Source organism: Mustela nigripes, chromosome 5 (genome assembly GCF_022355385.1).
Source record: "Mustela nigripes isolate SB6536 chromosome 5, MUSNIG.SB6536, whole genome shotgun sequence".
NCBI classification, from domain to species: Eukaryota; Metazoa; Chordata; class Mammalia; order Carnivora; family Mustelidae; genus Mustela; species Mustela nigripes.
The window spans coordinates 73,731,621-73,752,907 of NC_081561.1; the positions used below are offsets into that span (position 1 = coordinate 73,731,621).

Consider the following 21,287-nt stretch of genomic DNA (forward strand, 5'->3'; position numbering starts at 1 on the left):
TGTTATTTCTCTTAATATAAGCACCCTAAAGGTCAGGGACAAGGAAAACTCTAAAAAGAAGACTATTAGAGCTACTAAGCACAACAACAGCCTCGTTCTTGCTACATTGTGCAACGTATCTCATGGAGCACAGCAGAGAGAACATCTGAGAGAAGGAATAGATTTAACATCATCTGTTTTCTTCAGATATTTCTTGTCTAAAAGAAATTAATTGAAATATAGAAATCAATGTTTATGTGATTGCGAGGGCTTGTTTTTAGCTGACAAGTCATTTGATATATGGAACGGAGTTTTTGTGTTTCTCATGCTTTGTCCTATTTGGACAGAAATGTAGTCTTTCATGTGGCACTTAATACCAACACAGCCTTGAGAGGCATTTTTCTTTTCCTCTTCTGAATAGTTACAGGATGCCTAACACTCTACCTCTTAACACTCTATCAGAGAACTAGAGACTTATTTTCTAGTTGTTTCATATACTTAAGGTTCATTTCCTCATATAGATTAAAATGGAGGATTGAAACCTGCTATCTCCTTGAATTCTTATTTCAACTACTTTTAGTTCATCTTTGAAGTAGAAAAAATGGCCTGGTAATTGTGTTCTTAATGATTCTTATTTTCCAGAAATTGTCTTTGCATTGGTTCCAAGGGCAATCATGAGATTTAAAAACAAACAAACAAACAAACAAACAAACAAAAACAAAAAAAAACTACAGATTCTACATGTTAGATTTTTCTTTTTTTTTTAATTATTTTTTTGAGGACTAAGGAAGGGAGAAAGCAGTAAAAAAAGATCAAAGATCAGATTTGAGAGCCTTCTTAGAATTTCAGCATTAATTAGGCAGGAACCACCGGAGCTGGTTTCCAGTCACATAATTAAATGTCTCTGGACCTTTCATCCCCTGATAGTGACACCAGTGTCATCATGAGGGATCCACCTTCATGACCTTACTCAAATGCAATTACTTCTCAAAGACCCAATCTCCAAATTCTATCATATTGAGAGATTTAGGGCTTCAACATATGAATTTTAGGGGACACAAACATTTAGCCCATAGTGTTAGCTTTATTATAATAAATGTAGCGGAGAATTTAGAGATTCTTCTTCAAAAGTAGTCTCAGGTGATCAATGTGGTTGAAAAGTGGCTGACTTTTATGATGTCCTGTCAACCCAGTGTTTCCATTAAAAGAGTCATTACAGGGTAAAAACATGTTGACTAGATGATTTTGAACTTCTTAACATGTTTAAATGGATTGATATGTCACCTTGAACATTATTTAATCTAATTCTACAAATATTGGGTGCTTTCCTTGCTTCAGACAAACACTTGTGAATAAGACCTACATAGGTCCCAGTTGATAAGAAGCCCTACATCTAATCTTATGATGCATTCTGAATCAAATAAGGCTTATTATTCTAACTTAAAAATGTGTACATAACATGTATAGTTAATTAAATGTTAGTTAAATTAAATGTTCACTTAATTATATCATAAAATTGGTATATAACCTTTCAAAAGTATGTATGTAGAGAATTATTTAAACAGAATGTGAGTTTTGCTCTTCTTTGAAGCTTAATTTTAATATGGTATGTATTCAGGTTATACACAGCTATATTTCATAGTCTGTGTAATTCTGCTGGAAATCCTAGGCTTAACATTTTTGTCATGCTGTATTCCACTTACCTCAGTAATTATACACCCCCTATGAGATAAACATTATGAGTATACATTAAATATCTCCCTGGGGCCTTCCTTTTTATTTTATTGCTTTATAATATAATATGAAGTGATCCTATTTTTCAGTAAGCTGGTTTGCATTCAACATCAGGCTTACTCATTCCCCCGGGTACTGCTAAGTAAACTGTTTTAACAACTGGGCTGATGGTTGGAAATCAAAATCTGGGTGTGCCTTTTATGTAACCATGCATGATAGTGATGGTGCATAATGGTACATCCCTGGGTCCAGGGATCCCTTGGCTGTGACTGATTGGGGAGAATGTCTTATTAACCTAGGAAGATCAGGCAAATGATTTCTCTGTGAGCAAAGAGCAGAGAATGGAAAGCAAAACCGTAGGAAAACTTTGGAACAAGAAAACATTGATCTAATGAAGTGAATAATAGTTTTCACATGAATAAGTCATGGAAGCATCTGTTCTGCTGGTCTGTTTGATTATAAAAACTGCGGTGAAATATTACAACTACAGGATTTTCATTGCATTTCCTATAATGGGAACCTTCCGAAATATTGTACAGGATGGCCTTACATGATCAATCAAATAGTAATGCCGAAGAATAGCTATTTTCTTCTCTTCCTTTAGCTTGTTGAAATCTGTCTGGCCATCCGTGGCCTAATTAGGAAAGTTCCCTCTCAAAGTGATACATGCCTGAAAACCATGCTGCTTTGATGTTTTAATGAACAAACCCATGAGTAGCTCCCAAACCTCTCTGTTCTGGGACCCTCACTCCTCACCTGTAGGCTCTCCTAAATCTAAATTGTTTTTAGTTACAGTTAAACACCTGCTTTTCCACAGTCTTGATCACATTATTCCTGAAAATCCTTCTTATCTTCTTCTTTTTACAAATTCTTACGTATCTTTTGAGGCTTCCTCCAGGTTCTTCTTCCCCAGGAACCCTTCAAGTTAGGCTGTAGATTTTTTCTCCCCCTGCCTATTTTGCTTATTATTACTAAAATGACCAGTTGTGTGTTTCTCTTCACTAGACTTTGTAGCCAGGCACCTAGAGCAGTTTCCTATTCATATTTAGACTTTGAAGGGATGTTTGTTGAACTGAATATGATTTAGGAAAATACATGAAGGCTCTGACAAGACCACTAAATAAGAAAGCATGTTTTATTACTGATAATTAATTATACTTAGGATTATAGAAGCCTTCAAGATCAAGGCAAATGTAAGAAGTTTCAGTAAAATTATCTTTTTTTTTCTTCTAGGATATAATAATCTAAATTAAAAACAAGCTGTACTAAATGTAAATTTTGTTTTTCTATAGCAGACTAGGGAGCTTTCCAAGTTAGATAGACCTCATAGATAACTAGCCTGTCATTTTCACTGTTTGCTGGAGTATAGATTTATTTGTAAGTGAACGGTTTGCTCGATTATTTGTTATCTATGTATGGTTGGCAAGTGAATCTCCTTAAACCAGAGCTGTGGGCGGTAATGCTTGATAAGGTGAGCAGCCTGGCTAACCTTCAGAACAAATGAGATGTTAATAATCCTACACCTGGAATTGCTGGCCCATAAATTGGCCAAAAGCCTTGTGCTTTGGACACAAATTTTTTCTAAATAGCATGTTGTATTTGTGCAAAGTATAGGGTAAATAGAGTCTTACTGCAGAAGGAACAAATCTAGTCTGGTTGGCAAGGACAGGGAAGACTATCCAGCAGACCTAATACTTGAGCTGAGCCCTGATACCTTGGAAATTATTTGGCAGTGTCTCAGTCTGGCTGAGGGATGGAATATACTATACTATCATTTTCCACCCCCGTGGGTTAATTGCCTGGAGGTGGGGAATGATTTGACTGGGTCCATTAGTCTCTCGAGAGAACAAGGTGTGTTACCTGGTGAAAGAAGAGGATTTGGGGGTACCTGGGTGGCTCAGTAATTAAACCTCTGCCTTCGGCTCAGGTCCCGATTTCGGGTTCCTGGGATTGAGCCCCACATTGGCTCCTTGCTCCGTGGGAAGCCTACTTCCCCCTCTCCCACCCCCCCCTTGTGTTCTCTTTCTCCTTGTCTCTCTCTCTCTCTCTCTTTTTCTGTCAAATAAATAAATTAAAAAAGAAGAAGAAGAAGAAGAAGAAGAAGAAGAAGAAGAAGAAGAAGAAGAAGAAGGAGATGCTTTAGCAAAGTGAGATCATGCATCCTGGAAAAGATGACTAGGTTGTTTATATTGTCTCAACTTTGGTTATTTCCCAACTGTTAAGTATGCATTTATTCAAGTTTCATCGTTGTAAGTCCAAGCTTCCTGAGGACAAGAATTATGCTTTAATTGAATTTCTCATGTGAGGAATGCCTCAGTAGTTTGAGTTGTATACAAAGTAGTGTGTTGCATGTGATTCTTATTGGAATATAATACTGAGTAATATATCAGAGTATATGTCTAGTTAATATCAATAATATGCATTTCATTGGTTTTAGACAACTGCTTAAGATGAATGGGTTTCAGGATGGTTTTGTAAGAAATAGCAGTCAAACTCTTTAGCGAGGTCAAAATGGGCCAGTTGTGTTCCCCTCCCCCTTAATACCTATTTGACAAGAACACAGCCAGAGTCTTAACGATGAAAAATGAAATAACTGTAAAAGTTATGCTTACTCTGTTGCCTTATTCCATCATAAAAAAAACGAAAATACATGTGAATTTTACTGAGAGCTAGAAGCTGGTCCAAATGATACAGTCCTAGTTTAATTATTAAAAAGCTAGAAAAAAATGCTACTCTGAAGAAAAAAAAAACAACACACACATAATATTTTTATAATTTTATGGTTGTAACCATAAGATAATAGATTGACTATCTAATATGTGGCCGACCCTTTAAGGCATTATCCCATTTGATTTCTACAGTAATGCAAAAATATTGTCATCTGCCTTTTTAATATGAAGACTAGAGGTGTCCAGAATTTAGCTTAATCACACAACTTCTAAATGTTAAAAATGGAATGTGAATTTATGTTGCCTGACCTCGGTAACCTCAAAGCACCCTCATTTCTTTAACCACCAAAGGACAGAAACCTCCTAAAAATTCATGTCATGGATTTGACTCATTCCTTAGGTACAGTTATTGATATAAATCTATTGTTCAGCCTTTGTACCTTTTTATTTTTATAAATATTAAAAATCAAATCCTTTCTTGCTCAATGAGCAGCTGCATGAAGGAAATGACATTGAGAAAGTAGCTAGAAGGGAATTAAGTTAAAATAGTGGTTCTAAGGGTAGGAGTTTTGCCTTCAGGGGACATTTGAGAGTGTTTGGAAATGTGGACTGTCACAGTGCGTGAGGTGGCGAGGGGAGTGCACCTGGCATCTTCTGGGTAGGTCCCAAGGATAAGGATACACAGCCTCTAGTATAGGTCACAACAACAAAGAATTAAATTATCTGACCTTACAGGTCAATTGTGCCAAGCTTAAAAACTGACTTAAAGCCTGTGCATGGAACCTTACACATTACTAGATTCTTTTTGTCCCATTTGTTTTGATTTGAATTTCTGTTGGGTTAAAAGGTCAGTTACTACCAGTATTGCTGCCTTCTAGGATACCGATCTTCTTCTAGAAGAGACATCTTAATTTTTAAAGACCTTCATTCTAGTGATTGGATTTTAAATCAAGTGGAAGTTAAGGAAATGTTCTTTTACATGTTAAAATTGAACATGGTTTGTTCCTTACTGCAGACATTTCTTCCTTATTCACTACCTGACAAAGCCACTTATTGTTTCTCTTAAGACTTCCTGATCCTTCAGACATAAAGGGATGCTTGGGTGCTTCCTTTGAATTGGCAGATTTTTGAGAGTTTATGCAGGGCAAGTAATGAAGTTAGAAAGTAATTTAAATCTAAAAGGAACACTATTAATGAAGTTTATGTAGAAGGAAAATGGTTTGGAAGATACTATTCTTGAGAAAAAATTAGTTTTATCAATGTTTGAAAAGTAGGTACAGATACATACAATTTACTTTAGCCTTCCAAATATATATATATGCAATTCCTATCATTGATATATATTGAATTGAACACTTATTTGTTGCCTAGTGTTTATGAAGAGCAACAGACCCATATTTCTCAAGGTTTTCAAATGGCAAAATAGTCAGCAGCAAATAGAGTAGTTTATGTGATGTTAATATAAATCTATAAATAGAGACACAGTTCTTTTTAAGATGTGATTATCTCAATGTTAATTTAAAAGAAGAGCTTTCCTCTCTTGCTGCTGTATGGAAGTTGATATCACAACATGATCATTCTGATAGTTCTGCTTTTTTGGAAGGAACCAGTAAACTCAACAGCAGCCTCTGATAGTTTGGGGACCCCTGACTCCTGGCCCATTCCTGGTTCATAGAATTTCCCCCTCTTTCTAACTTTTCTCATGAACACCATCCCCCTAACACACACACACACACACACACACACACACACACACACACGGACATTCTCTCTCCCTCTTTCTCTCTTTCTCTCTCTCCCTCTCCTGTAGCATATTGATTGCAACTTCTGCTTTCTGCCTGGTGTCACAAACCTCCCTGAGTCAAGGAAGCAAAAAGAGGCTGGCTGCTGCCTTCTTGGAATTTGAGGAGGGGGCAAAATCCTGGAAGAACATGACAAGGTGATATCTGAATGACTTACCCTGCCATAGCTAATCTATTAACTGGTGTCCTAGAATTGCTCAAATTTTATATCTGTTTTCTCCCATTAATACAAGGAGGTCTATCCTGGTGCTATCCAATTATTATGTAATACCCCCCCAAAATGCATAGGGAAACCATATGTGTATATTTCAAAAAACAACGAGTAGGCAATGCCAAGGTGTGAAAGAAGTGACCTAATAGATGTTAAGGTTGATGATTTAGGATCCCTCAGATGGCCACCTAAACATTAACATGTACAGGACTGACGCAGCCTTCTGGAACTCAGGGGTATGGAAATAATGGGAGACAGGCAAAGTGCTGGGAGAATGTGGCCAGCATGTGTTTCTCACCATTCCATTTTAGGCAGGAAGCTGGCTAGAGGAAAGACTGTCACTTAGAGATAATTGTCCAAGTGTAGATTGTCCAGGAGATCACAAACATCCAACTAGCTAGATAATTGCTGGGCACCGAATGTCTGCAGTCATGATTTCTATTAATTTGTTGTTATGCTTTTTAAATCATTTTTTTTCCTACCTACTTCTCTCCAGGACTAAGAACCATCCTGCCTTTCCATTTGTTGTGATATAGCTAAAATGTGTATGACCATCTTGAGGTACAGCATGTGCAGTAGAATGTAAATTAAGATGCAACTTGATGTTCTGCGGTAATAACTCACTGAGTGGCACTGTGATGGGTGTGTGTACCAAAAGCAAATAGGAAGGAGGCAAGGCAACCTGCATATAAGACACGGCAAACCCTCGAGCACAGGTCCCCAGTGTGGACAAGTGAAATGAACAGAAACCTACTCACCAAGTCAGGGAGAGGTGAGAAGATAAAGATAGAAGATCTTTGGTCTTGGCCAAAGACCCTGTGGTCACCATGGAGTTCCATAGGACAAAACTTCCTCAGTCCCAGTTCCCAAAGCCAAGAGTCCAAGATATTACAGTAGGCAGGGAGAGTATTCAAAGGGTGACTTGGCATCCAGGATCCGGGCAAGTGGCAAGACTTGTTTCAAGAGACTTGGTAACTTTGATAAAAGATCCAAATTCAGGGACTGCTAGGCAGTCTCTCATGGGGGAAGAGGTGTTGTGGATGGAGTGGAGAAGGAAGTGAGCTCTCAGAACCTAGAAAATGGAGCTGCTCGGGCAGAGGGTCAGAAAAACACAACATGGGATGGGAAGATGCTGCCACTTCAGTGGTCCAGGCCTCCTGAGTCACCTTAGCATCAGCTTCCATGGTCGAGTTGACTATGAAGATGCTGGGGCCTGAGCCTGCTGCCATTCATTTGGCTGAGTACCTCATGCCTGGGTCTGGAAATACCTGATTCCAGGCTCTAGCTCCCATCAGAAAAGAAGGGCCAGAAGGTAGGATGTGGTGGATTTCAGGAGAAGTTTGCCTTTTTTTTTGTTGTTCCCCCGAACACGGAATAGCCTGATTCAAAAGGCGAATTAGTAATATGAGGTGTTAAGGAAGGCAGAATCTGAAAGTGGGGGTGATTCTGTGAGTGAGTGGTGGCAAGATGCCCCAAGAGGGAAGCTTGTGATCACAACACGCAGCACTTTCTTACAGGAGTTGGTGGGCTTTTAGACCCACCTGTATTAAGATCCCTAGTATTGTTCAAATGGAGCAGGTGACTCTTTGCATAGGACAATTCCCTGGAGCATGTCCTCTTTTGTGAATGCACTGTGCTTCTTCAAAGAGCCTTTTATAACTATTCCACATCACATCGATTGCTTCCTTTAAAAAAATTCTATAATGCAGCTGGGAAAAATGTAATGGAGCATTTAAACAGTTCTTGCTTAATAGCATCTAATTGTTTCAAATATACAACTCTTGTTTTTCTAGAACATTGGTGATAGGGCTGTCCTCTTGCTTTTGGTTTTTTTTCATGAGAGACCTAATACAGTGGTAGCCTAAACATGTGATCAGAACATCTTTGTTTTTTGATCAGTTATCTGCAGAATTCTGCAAATTTCCTGGAAATACTTAACTTGTGTGATATCATACTCAGAAAAGAGTAGATTGGAAACCCATGGACTAAAAGTCTAATCCTAATTCTGTGTAAATTTGTGTATGGTTGGAACAAAGGATGATTGCTAGGTTATTTATTTGTAAGATAAAAAAAAATGCCACACACGCTGGTCAAGATTGCTCATATATGTAACAGACCTTTTTCAGGCATTTAGATAGAGTGAAATGAGAAGAAATCAGACTTTGCCTCTAGTCCTGGTTTGACTAATGTTCTGTAATAAACACAGTAATTTGATTACATGAAAAATATATTGTGAATCAAGAGAAAATGATTTTCCTAAATATCACCGACATGTGAGATTTATTTGGAAGAATTTATACATTTTGACATCTACTTTTCCAGAAAACCAGTGAAAGAATGAACTATGCAGGAGTCCCAAGCAGTATGAAGAAACTCTACCTGCATTTGTCTTCCAGGGTCTATTAATTTAATAGTTCATAGCATATTACTATCAGTATCTTTAGTCATTTCAGCTAATTAGAACTATCTGGGGAGCATTATTATTGAGCTAAAGAATGTCTGACCCTGTGATTCACTGAATTATTTTTTCTAATAATGACTTCAAATTTATTTGAATGATGGTTATTAAATGCAGGAATTTATATTACATTTTAAAACAAATCTTTGTTGACTGTGGGGCATGGAAGTGTTCTCTTTTAATTTTTAAAATGGTACATAATGCCATCAAGTAGAAGTGACCTAAGCCACTTTCTCCTTTTCTAGTCATCCGATGATCTAAAAGAAACAACAACAAAAACCCCCCACAAATAACTAAACTCTCTAACTTACTTGTGCAGGCTTTTAATTTCCTCTTTTCTATAGACGTAGTAATATGAGGCAGTGAAAGAATGCTTCTCATATTAATTTTTGAAAAAAATTTGAATTAAGCTTGAACTCTGATATCATTTCATATTGCCTGAGGTTTTTAGAGAGTGCTCTCTTTTTGTTGCCATGTTTGTTGATGATGGTGTTGATGATGATATTTTAGTGTCATAAAAGTTGTGATTAAATGCTCATTTGAATTTTTGCCTCATCAAGAATGGCATGTTTTTATGTTTCTATAATTTTTCATCTCAAGTTAAGACTGAAGAATCTTCCAGTGATTATATATGGATTAGGGAACTAAGATACTTCACATTTTTCCTTTGGGTGTTCTATATATTTTCCAAATTACCATGATTCAAATGTACATATATATGAATGCAATATACATCTATATTGTTAATGTTAAGAAATAACAAAATTTACTTTCTTTTTAAATACCTCTAAAATAAGTGAAAGAAAATATAGTATTAGAAGTTAATGAATAAATATAGTGCTCATACTAAAGATCCACCTGAGAAATTAGTATTGTTCTAAATGAGATTTCTTATCTCTGCTCAGTTTTATAATTATTGCACATTGTTAATCTGTAACAGCCAAAGGGATGCCGCTAACATTTTTCCTTTTGTAACAGAGTATCCCACTGGCCCCCAGCTATGACCCATGTAGCTAGTATGTAGGATCATGCAACATTCCCTCCTTAAGATCCAGTTAGGTTTGCTGATTAACATGGAGATTGAGATATCCCTGGCAGTGGAGAAGACATGATTTCTGTCCACAGTTGGATTTTGGATGTGTATAAACCTGTCCTATAGATTGTGTCTGAGGAACTGAAAAATCAAGGTTGCAGACAGGGGAACGTTCTCTGTAAAGAATGAAGTCTGATATAGCAGTTTGGTATAGCTGTGTGGGACCGACCACATGTACAGTGAGTGAGACAGGTGTAAGTGTTTGAGCAAGAAAAAATATCCCACGTTTTCTGCATATGGATCCAAACAAACCTTATTAATCATAGCACAGTGGCAGAAAGTGTTTGCCTTTCAGAGGGACTCTTGTGGCATGGGGCTGGTTGACAGCAGTGTGTGTCTGGTCCAGTTGGCAGAGATCTTCCCATTGGTGGATATAGGCGTGCCAATCAAGCTGTTGAAGCCAGCGATGGAGTTCTGATGTAGTTAGAGGAGGATAATGATAGTGTCAGTATTTTTACCTGAACGGTCCCAACAGGAGCAAGGGCCCTTGCATCAGTGATCCTCTGGCACTGTGTCTGGCAGAGAATGATCACCAAGATCATAATTCTGTTCAAATTAGTTGAACAGAAAGAGACGTATGCTGGAGTCTTGAATCTCTCATCTCTGGAGATGCATGTGGACATCTGTGTCACAAGGTAGACTGTTGCTTTTTTGATAAGAAGGATAGCAGGTGCTCACAGTCAAACCTCTGGTGTCAAAATTGGCAACCAAATATATAAACCCAACCACATCAAAAGTTTTTTAATTTACACATACTCAGCATTTGTCATCATTTTCCTATTTTAGTATCATTTAAAGCTGAGTCATCAGGCTGGAAAGGGGGATTTATGAGGACAGAAACATAACTGTGCTATTTCCTTTGCAATGACATATAAGTCAATAATAGCAAATGCTAGTGAACGCTTTAGGTTCACTACTTCACTTTATCATCTCTGCAACCTATGAGAAAGGTATCATTTTAATTTATTTTTTATAAATGAGAAAACTAAAGCAGGAGGAGGTTAAGGAATTTGCCCAAGATTCTACAAATGGTACAAATGGTACAAATGGAAACAGGATTCCAGCCCAGATAGTATGTGTTTAACCACCACGTTCCGCTTAACCACCAAGTTAAACTCATTATCAGGAGCAATACGTGATACCAGAACATGTGACATGACTATCAAATGGTATTGAGCCTGAGTAACAAATGTACTGTACTTCTTAAATATGTTCAAACAATGGATTACATCAAGATTTCATATGAGTTTCCCTGCTCTGTAATGCTGGTGCCAAGTGATAGTGACAATTATTGTATGATTGTGTGGTTGAGGGTTTCCGTCTGCTGTGGCTTGATCATAGGATGGAATGAATGAAAGAATTGATAACACTATTTGAGAAAAATCTTTTCTTTAAGACTTCATGATTTTTCTTGTCCTAGCTGTTGGGGAAATGCCTCTATTATTGCAACATGCTTTAATTAAAGACCAACTGAGCCACTTATGGTTTGTATCTAAGATATACTGAGATAAACACAATGAATGGTATCAGTAGAGCAACTGATAAATGGTCTTGACTTTCATGTATGATGAAAATCCTACTTTGATAAAAATTTATAGGGTTGATTTTGTTATGCTAGGAAAGGCAGAATGATTTAAGTTTGGCAAATAAATCTAATACAAATGTTGATTATTCTAAGTAAAGCTAGAGGAATTTCTCTTGTAATATGTTTTATGACTGTCCTTCACTCTGTCCACCTCAATGTTTTAATAAATAACAGAATGAGGACATTGGAGAAAGAGTAATCATATTTATAATCTATTCATTTATGCACTAATTCGTATTTCCTGAGTACTTTCTATTATGTCAGGCACTATTTTAGGCAATATAGCATGAACAAAATGCAAAAATGTCATTGTGTGCATACATTTTTGTATTAAAATGTGGGACAAGTTCTACCAAAAAAACAAATCCCAAAATGTATTAATAGTTTATTTGTTCATTATTTCAGGTACTGTACAAAAATTGAAAGAAAGAAGTGGGATAGAAAATGCTTAGTGTACAATTTTATGTAGACTTGCCAGGTAAGGCCTCACTGAGTAGGTGGCATGTGACAAAGACTTCACAGGTAACAGAGTATATTACTTGGATATATGGGGCAGAGCAGAGGGAGTAGCAAGTGCAAAGGTCTGAGGCAAGAAACATCAAGTGTGACTGGAGCTGAGTAAACAGGGACCCAGTTAGATGCGAGATCAGAGAGGTATGGCATGGAATCAGATTTTGCAGAACCTGGTGAATCATTAAGAGATGTTGACTTTACTTCTGAGAGAGAGTCATTGGAGTATTTGGATCAGAGGTGTTCTATGACTTGACTTGTTTTTTAAAGAGTATGATTCTGGTTGACTGATAGAAAACAGTAGAGGAAAAATATGTTATAGAAGCACAGAGATCTACTGTAATAATTCAGGCAAGAGGGTATGCTAGAAGTAATTATGCTCAATTTCTGGATATTCATTATTGAGGTAAAATTTACATATGGTATGATATATAAATCTTAATTGTATAATTTGGTGAGTTTTGACAAGTATATACACTTCTGCAAGCAAATACCCCATCAACTTATAGTAGTTTACTGTGCCTGCAAAATTTCCTCTTCCCCCTTTCCTGTCAATCCTTATACGACCTTAAGCAACCACTGTTATGGTTTCTTTCCCCATAGACTAGTTCTGTCCATTTGTGTGTGTGTGCGTGCGTGTGTGTGTGTGTGTGTGTGTGTGTGTGTTTATTCTCTTATTTCTGGCTTTTTTCAACATCATGTTTTTGAGATTCATCTATATTTTTGTGGATACCAATAGTTCTATTTTTTTATTGCTGAGTAATATCCCAATGCACGGATTAAATCACAATTTGGTTATTCATTTTCCATTTAGTAGGCATTTAGGTTGTTCATAGTTATATTTACCATGAATAAAGCTGCCACAAATGTTCTTGTACAATTATTTTTGTGGATGTGTTTTTCTTTCTTTTGGATAAATACTGGGAATATCATTGCACACAGGATAGGTTTATATTTAACATTTTAAGAATCTTCCAGTTTTTCAAAATGCTTTAACATTTACTCTCTCATCAGCAATACATCAGATTTCTAGTTGCTTCACATTCTTGTATATGTTTTTTATTGTCTTCTTAATTTTTGCAATTATAACATGTATAGAGTAGAATTTGGGGTTTTAATTTAAATTTTCTGAATTTTTTTAAATGAAAGAGAGGATAGGATTTCTTCATGGTTAGGATATGGTTATGAGAGGAAGAATAGAGTAAAAGATGAGCTGAAGCATTTTGGATTCAATTAACTGAAGCTGTATTGTTCATTAGCTGGGAAGAGAATCACTGTACTAGGAGAAGATGGGAGGAAGGGAAGGAATATGCAAAATCTAGTACAGAATATGTTGATATTCCTATTAGAGAAGGTCAACCAGCGATGTCAAGTAGAAAGTTGACCATAAGAGTTTAAGTTCAGGGGAAGTATTTATTTGGAAGTCATCAACATATAGATGACCAAATTCATAAAGTTTGATGACATCATTTATAGACTACATACAAATGGAACAGAGTTGAATTCTAAGTACTGAGCACCAGAGTCCTCCACAATCAGATCTATTAAAAAAAAGTGGGAAAGACTGAAGATGAGATGAAGCAACCAGAGAGGAAGGAGAACGTGTATGAAAATTGTGGCACTCCTAAACCCAAGAAAGGGTCTCAATAGAGAGAGCGATGGACTGTACCCAGTGTTGCCTAACCGGATGATCAACACAGTTAAGGTGTTAAGGGGACATTGATAAGAATTAATTTAATAAGAAAAAGGAAATTCTGGATTTGAATTTAGGTCTAATACACTAAATGCACCAAGGATATAATGATTTTACATTGGACCATATATACAGAATTCAATGAATCTAGTTGACTTGCATACTAAATAATGGCCTGTCAATTATTTTTGTTTGTTTTTAAAAGACACAATTTATTCAGCATCATGAACAGACTATTACATTTAGCAATCAACAGCATGGGTAAAAAAAAAAAAAAAATCTACATTAAAACCCTTTGTTAGAATGCTTTACACTTTCCACACAACAGAAACTAAAATAACCTGTTATATACAGTTACTCACAAATACGGCCTTTGAGTTTTTTGTCCATACACATGAGAATTGTCTAAAACATGTCTTCTTTGTAGGAGCTTGACTGTGTCCCCACTATGCTTGGCTGAGTTCACAAATCAGTTGTACCCTGTCACTTCTCTGGTTCTTCTTTCCTGCTAAGCTTTGTTTCCTAGCAGCAATGAAAACATTCGGCCACTACCATCACTATTGCTGCTGCTGGAACCACCATTGCTACCTTGGTTTCCTGGTTTGGCAAAGTGTTGGCCTCTACCACCATAGGGCCCAGAGCTTCTGCCTCCAAAATTTAATCCTTCCATGCGTCCAAAATTTGAAGACTAATTGTTGTAGTTACCAGAATTATTAAAGCTTCCGCCACTTTCAAAGTTGTTTCCATCATTACCAAATCCATTATAGCCATCCCCACTGCCACCGTATCCACCACCTCCTCAACTGCCACCAAAGCTCTCTCATCCACTGAAGTTTTCTCCATGACCTAAGTCATCATTCCTGCCCAAACCACCTTCATGACCACCACCAAACTTTTCAGAACCACTTTGACCTCCCTGGCTGGATGAAGCACTAACCATCTCTTGCTTAGGTAGGATTTTCCTTATTTCATGGTTGTGGCCATTCACAGTATGGTATTTCTGAATGACAGCCATGTCTATAGTTATGGTCATCAAATGTTACAAAACCAAAGCCTCTCTTAAAACTGCCTCAATCAGTCATGATTTCAATCACTTCAATTTTCCCATACTGTTCAAACTAATCTCTTAGATGATCTTCTTCAGTGTCTTCTTTAATGCCACCAACAATAATCTTTTTTTACAGTTAAGTGGATGCCAGGTATTTCAGACTCTTCTCTGGAGACAGCCCTTCTTGGTTCCACAACTCTTCCATCCACTGTGCCTGGCCTTATGTTCGTGCATTCACGTCCTCCACAGTGGCATATGTGAAACCCCAAGAGCTTTGGAGCTCTTGGTTTTTGGAGCTCACATTACCACGCAGCCCATAAGTGTTCCTCATTGCTCGAAATACCTCTTCAGACTCTCAGCAGTTGTGTCAAAGTTCAAACCTCTGATGAAGAGCTTCTGTAGCTCTTCAGGCTTGTTGGGAGGCTCTGACTTAGATGTAAAGGTGGTGGGAGGGGAGACTTTCATGATGTTTACTCAGTGGTGTCCATGGACAGAAAAGCAAGGATTTGTCAATTAGGTTATTAATAATGTTTCCCAATAAAACTTTTTAGAAACAGTATTCCAGAAACATAATTCATTTTAATCTGCATTAAATAATAGCATTCAAAATAAGGATGACAGTTTTATGTTATTAGCATAGATAAGTAATATTTAAATACTGTATTCCTTTACATATTCTACACAGTCTATCAAAGGACAAGAGACAGGGGTTATGTGAGAATTTCAAACAGTATCACATAATCATGGTGTTGCCAGACATTTTCAAATCTCTCACTTGAGAAAATAGAAGTTGAAGAAAAACAATTGAGTGACATTTAATATTCCTCTTTGAGCAATAGTAATGAGAAAAGGTAGAGATACCCCTTCTTGACAGCATTAATTTTTTTTCTATTTTAATGACTCATAGTACTGCTTCATCAGCAACATAATCCTTTACAGTTTTTGAAAATGAATAAATTGGAGTTAACTTTATGGTGGAAGCTTGTATTTTACAGATTCTAAGAAACTATCAATTATAAGATAAACCATTATTTTATGTAGCAAATTGCTATTAAAACTATGACATGCCTTCATTTTTAAGACCTATCCCAATTTCGGGACACCTATGTGACTCAGCCAGTTAAAGTTAAGTGTCTCCTTTCAGCTCAGATTTGATCTCAGGGTCCTGGAATCCAGCCCCATATCGGAATCCTTGCTCCTCTGTCTACTTCTCCCTCTGCCCCTCCCCCTACTCATTCTGGGGTGCATGTGCACCTGTGCGCTCCCTCTCTCTCTCATTCACTTTCAAATAAAATCTTTTAAAAAGACCCATCCTGATTTCAGAAATGTTCAAAATATGAAAAAAGTTTAGCTTATATTAATGATATATAGTAACTAAAACCTATATTCACAACTCTGTGATAAAAGAGCATCACCATTTAAAAATAGCTGAATTAAGGATGTTTTAACTTTAGTTCAGGCTCCCTCATGAAGAACCCTAAAATCTTTGCTGTAAAAATACAGTCAAATGCATACTTTTTGTCTACTAGACATTGTCAATGTCTAGTAGAAAGCTGGATTTAAGCTTAAGTAATTTCAGTGAAGAATGAGAAGTAGCACTTCAAGAAGTAGCTGTGAAGCAGATATTCTTAACATCAAACATGGGGTAACTTGTAAGCTTGGTGGTTTTTTAAATTTAGATTCAATTAGCCAATACATAGTACACCATTAGTTTCGGATACAGAGCTCAGTAGTTCATCCATTAAGTATAACCACCCCATGCTCATCACATCACGTGCCTCCTTCATGCCCGTCACCCAGTTACCCCATTCCCCCACCCATCTCCCCTTCCGCAACCCTCAGTTTTGTTTTTTGTGTTTTATTTCCCCCCAAAGTCAAGAGTCTCTTATGGTTTGTCTCCCTTTCTGATTTCTTCTCACTTGGTTTTCCCTCCCTTTCCCTATGATCCTGTGTGCTGTTTCTTATATTCCACATAAAAGTGAAACCATATATTTGCCTTTCTCTGCTTGACTTATTTCACTCAGCATAATAACCTGTAGTTCCATCCATGTCTATGTAAATGATAAGACTTCTTTTATTTAATATTTTTTTTATTTTTTATAAACATATATTTTTATCCCCAGGGGTACAGGTCTGTGAATCACCAGGTTTACACACTTCACAGCACTCACCAAAGCACATACCCTCCCCAATGTCCATAATTCCACCCCCTTCTCCCAAACCCCCTCCCCCCAGCAACCCTCAGTTTGTTTTGTGAGATTAAGAGTCACTTATGGTTTGTCTCCCTCCCAATCCCATCTTGTTTCATTGATTCTTCTCCTACCCACTTAGACTTCTTTCTTTTGATGGCTTAGTAATATTCCATCACAGACACACACACACACACACACACACACACACACACACCCTCCCCACATCTTTTTTAACCATTCATCTGTTGATGGGCATCTGGGCTTCCCCCACAGTTTGGGTATTGTGGACATACAATCCCGGCCACATGTAACCACAGCAGTTATGTGCCTATGTTTGAACATAGGACTAAAAGAAAATGATAAATATCTCAGTACTATTTAATATTATTAGTTACTACTACTTAATTATCACTAATGACACTGTTTCATTTCTTAAAGTGAGTTGGTATGAAATGCTTTCTGGGTTTGAACTATTTATTTTCCTAATTCTTTACCTTTCCATTATAATACCGGGTGGGAGACTCAGGAGAAGTGAGTCAGTTGCTTTTTTTCCAATATTGGATTAGAAGTAAATTCAGTTTTGGTTAAGGTAGAAAAACATTTCATAGAAAAATTATCCAGTTAGGTATAGTGGAAAAATTAATGTCAGTGTATTGCCTCGTGAGGCTTATAGAATGAACTATATCAATACTGATTACTTATTTTTTTTTAAATTTTATTTTTCTAAGTCATCTCTGTACCTGATGTGGGGCTCAAATGCATAACCCTGAGATCAAGAGTCCCACACGCCACTGACTGAGCCAGCCAGCTGACTAGTGTCCCCCAATTACTTATATGTTAGCAAAAGTTGAAGTAGTCCCTTGTAGGGCATCTCTGTGAGGCATTTGATAACATCTCTCTCAACACTTCAGGTTGCCCAGGAAGCAAGTAGTAGGGAAGAATGATCAGCACCATCCTGCATATTGTATTTGGTAGTAAGACAGAGAGTTGACCTGAACATCTGCCTGGGTTTTACTTTGTTTTGATTTTAGTAACATCACTATAATTCTATATTGACATTCCCCCCTTCCATTTTATGTTGCATTGCCATAAAAAGCTGCCATTCCAGTATGTACTCTATCCTAAATGTCACTGGATCTCTGTATTAAAAATCCTTAAAACGATCAGGACAAACTGCCCATACTTTAGGAGGTATTCTAACTAACTATGGGAATGTAGTTTTCTTTCTCCTCAAGATACAGCCCTGTACATAACTACAGTCAGATTTTTTTTTTTAAAGATAAGGTCTTTGTAAGGTCAGAGTATTATTTTTCCTTCTTATTTGCCAGAGGTTTAAACTGAACCCCAGGGAGAGGGTGTGATGCAATCAAAGGAATAGATTCCAGTGACAGGGGCTGAAGGTACAAGCATCTTTTCTTTCATGTTTTTTATTCTCTTCTATATAACTGATACTCTCACTTATTTTTTTGTCCAATCTTCATTAAAAAGAAATGAGATAGGGCTAAAATAATGTTGCAACAATATAAATATAAAATATTTATATTTTATATTTAATATAAAAATATACAAAAATTATATATAAAATTTATTTTATATATTTATATAAAAATTTATATAAAAATTATATATATAAAAATAATGTTGCAACAATATAAAGTGAATAAAGAAAACAGGGAAAAGGGAGACAACATGAGCGAGCTAAAATGAAACCAAGGTAAATTATAAGCTGGAAAGTGTGTCAGCAAAGGAAGTTAACATATTGCAGTTTTAGCTTTAAGATTTCTAGCTTTTAAAGGAAACAGAAAACAAATTGAAATATTTGAAGTGATTATGCCATTAATGCTAATTTCTCATACGGAAAAGAAAAAAAGACCTTTTACTGTACTCCGGCTATAGATCTCTTGTTTTCATAGGGGCCCTGTGATGAGCTTAACATCCTCAGCAATACCCCTCCAGCGAATGCAGTACAAATCATTCTAGGTATTTTTCTTATTATCTACATTTAATGTGAGCCTGTGGGTGATAAAAACATGGAACTCAGTAAAAACTTATTGTATGTGGGTCTGTAAAGAGAGATCTCTAAGGACAAAGGACTAAGATTGTCTGATTTTGTATCAAAGTACGAAGATTGAAATATCTAGAGCAGAAATTGGCAAACTTGTCCTGTACAGAACAGAGTAAATATTTTTGATATTGTGCTCAGATGGTCTCCATCACTAACCATTCAGTTCTGCCACAGGAGCATGATGTAGCCAGGATAAAGTATAAATGGATGAGTGAAGCTGTTTCAAAGCTTGCTTTACAAATCAGGCAGTTAGCCAGATTTGGTTCATGAACCATATTTTGCCAGTTCTTGATCTATAGAGAAATAAATGTCAGTTAACCAAAGTTACCTTACTTCTGAGTAATGGCAAGTAAGTGAGTAGAAGCAACAGGGACAATATTTCCCACCCCTATTCCACATCTTATGTAAGAATGAATGTTGATCTACATGCGGGACATGGAAAGTGTACCAGTAAATGATATGCACCCAGGAATGCCCAGGTGTGGCTCTGGCTCTTCTACCTGCCAGATCTGTTAACTTGGTCATGTTTCCTCACCTGTCTATAACTTGACATCCTTATCAGGAAACTGGGCATAATAATTCTTTCCTCAACATGCTAGGCTTGTTATGAGGCAAAAGACTTAGCTACTACCTGAATGATTCGTATGAATTAAAAGGTAATAGTTTGAGTCCTGAAGTATATGCTAGAAGTCTCAAATCATTGGCCAGGGGACTCTATCGAACATATAGAAGCATTTAATTGGCCCTGTAAAACATGGGCTATTGAAGTATCTGAGATGCTAATATGAAAAACATATATATGGTGACTCTATGTGAACATAAGGATTTTAGGGAAAAGAAAATGGACAAGATCTAGCTGCCTTGGGCCTGCAGAATTGAATGGAAATGATGAGCTGTCCATGTTAGTGGGCAGGTCCTCCAGTTTGCATAGCCCTCACCAGCATACCTTGTCTCCCTGATGCTCAGGCTGGGCTCTATCAAATTATAATCCAACTTGTCCTACTGCATTCCTTTTGCTGTGCCTAGAAAACAAAACAAAAAAATCCACCATGGTACCCTGTCTACATCTTTATTTTTCTTTCTGTATCTTGTCCACTTCATTGTTTGTTACCTACATGGTTGTTGTTAAGACTCCAAAGAGTAGTGTCTTAGAGAGTGTGTAAGTCAAGAAGTTAATTAGGTATCCGTGATCAAAGAATTCTACGGTTAAATAAGTTTAAGGATGCTGAAAGAAGCTAAGAAACCAGGTGTCTTTGCTGTGGGCATCTCATTATCCTTTAATATATTAATGTGTAGATTTAGTTTCCAAGATAGGAGTACACTCTATACCTTTCTTGAATTGATATTCACAATAGCAGCAACAAAAACAAATAGAAAGCATCTGAAAAATTTGTACTCTGAAAAATATAAAACATTGATAAAGAAATTGAAGAAGACACAAAGAAATGGAGAGACACTCCATGCTTGTGGATTGAAAGAACAATTATTGTGAAAATGTCTATATTACTAAGAGCAACCTACAGATTTAATGAAATTCCTATCATAATACTAACAGCATTTTTCACAGAACTACAATGAATGATCCTAAAATATGTATGGAACCACAAAACTGCAAATAGCCAAAGCAACCTTGAAAAAGAAAAGCAAAACTGAAGGTATCACAATTCCAGACTTCAGGTTATACTGAAAGCTGTAGTAATCAAAAACACTATGGTACTGGCACAAAAATAGACACATAGATTAATGAAACAAAATAAAAATAGAAAATCCAGAAATAAAGCTGTATTTATATGGTCAATTAATCTACAACAAAGCAAGAAAAATATGCAGTGGGAAAAGACAGTCTTTTCAACAAATGGTGTTGGGAAAACTGGACAGCTACCTGCAAAAGGATAAAACCAGACCATTTTCTTTCACCATACACAAAAATAAACTCAAACTAGATTAAAGACCTAAATATGAAATCATAAAAATCCTAGAGAAGAGCACGGATAGTAACCCTTTTGACATCAGCTGTAGTAACTTCTTAGTGGATACATGCCTGGAGGCAAGGGAAACAAAAGCAAAAATCAGCTATTGGGACAAAATAAGAAGCTTCTGCACAACAAAGGAAACAGTCAACAAAAATAAAAGGCCACCTACTGAATGGGAGAAGATATTTGCAAATGGCATATCTGATAAAGGGTATCAAAATATATAGAGAACTCCTACAACTCAATACCCAAAAAACAAATAATCCAATTAAAAA

At 36.7% G+C, this 21,287-nt stretch overlaps 1 protein-coding gene and 1 pseudogene across 4 annotated transcripts in view; one reads left to right on the forward strand and one right to left on the reverse strand.

Moving 5' to 3' along the window:
• The window catches only part of NKAIN2 (sodium/potassium transporting ATPase interacting 2), a 1,019,864-nt gene that overhangs the window by 296,582 nt on the left and 701,995 nt on the right, over positions 1 to 21,287 (forward strand). The gene's annotated exons all lie outside the window — the stretch shown is intronic.
• Positions 14,243 to 15,247, reverse strand: LOC132018497 (heterogeneous nuclear ribonucleoprotein A1-like; annotated as a pseudogene).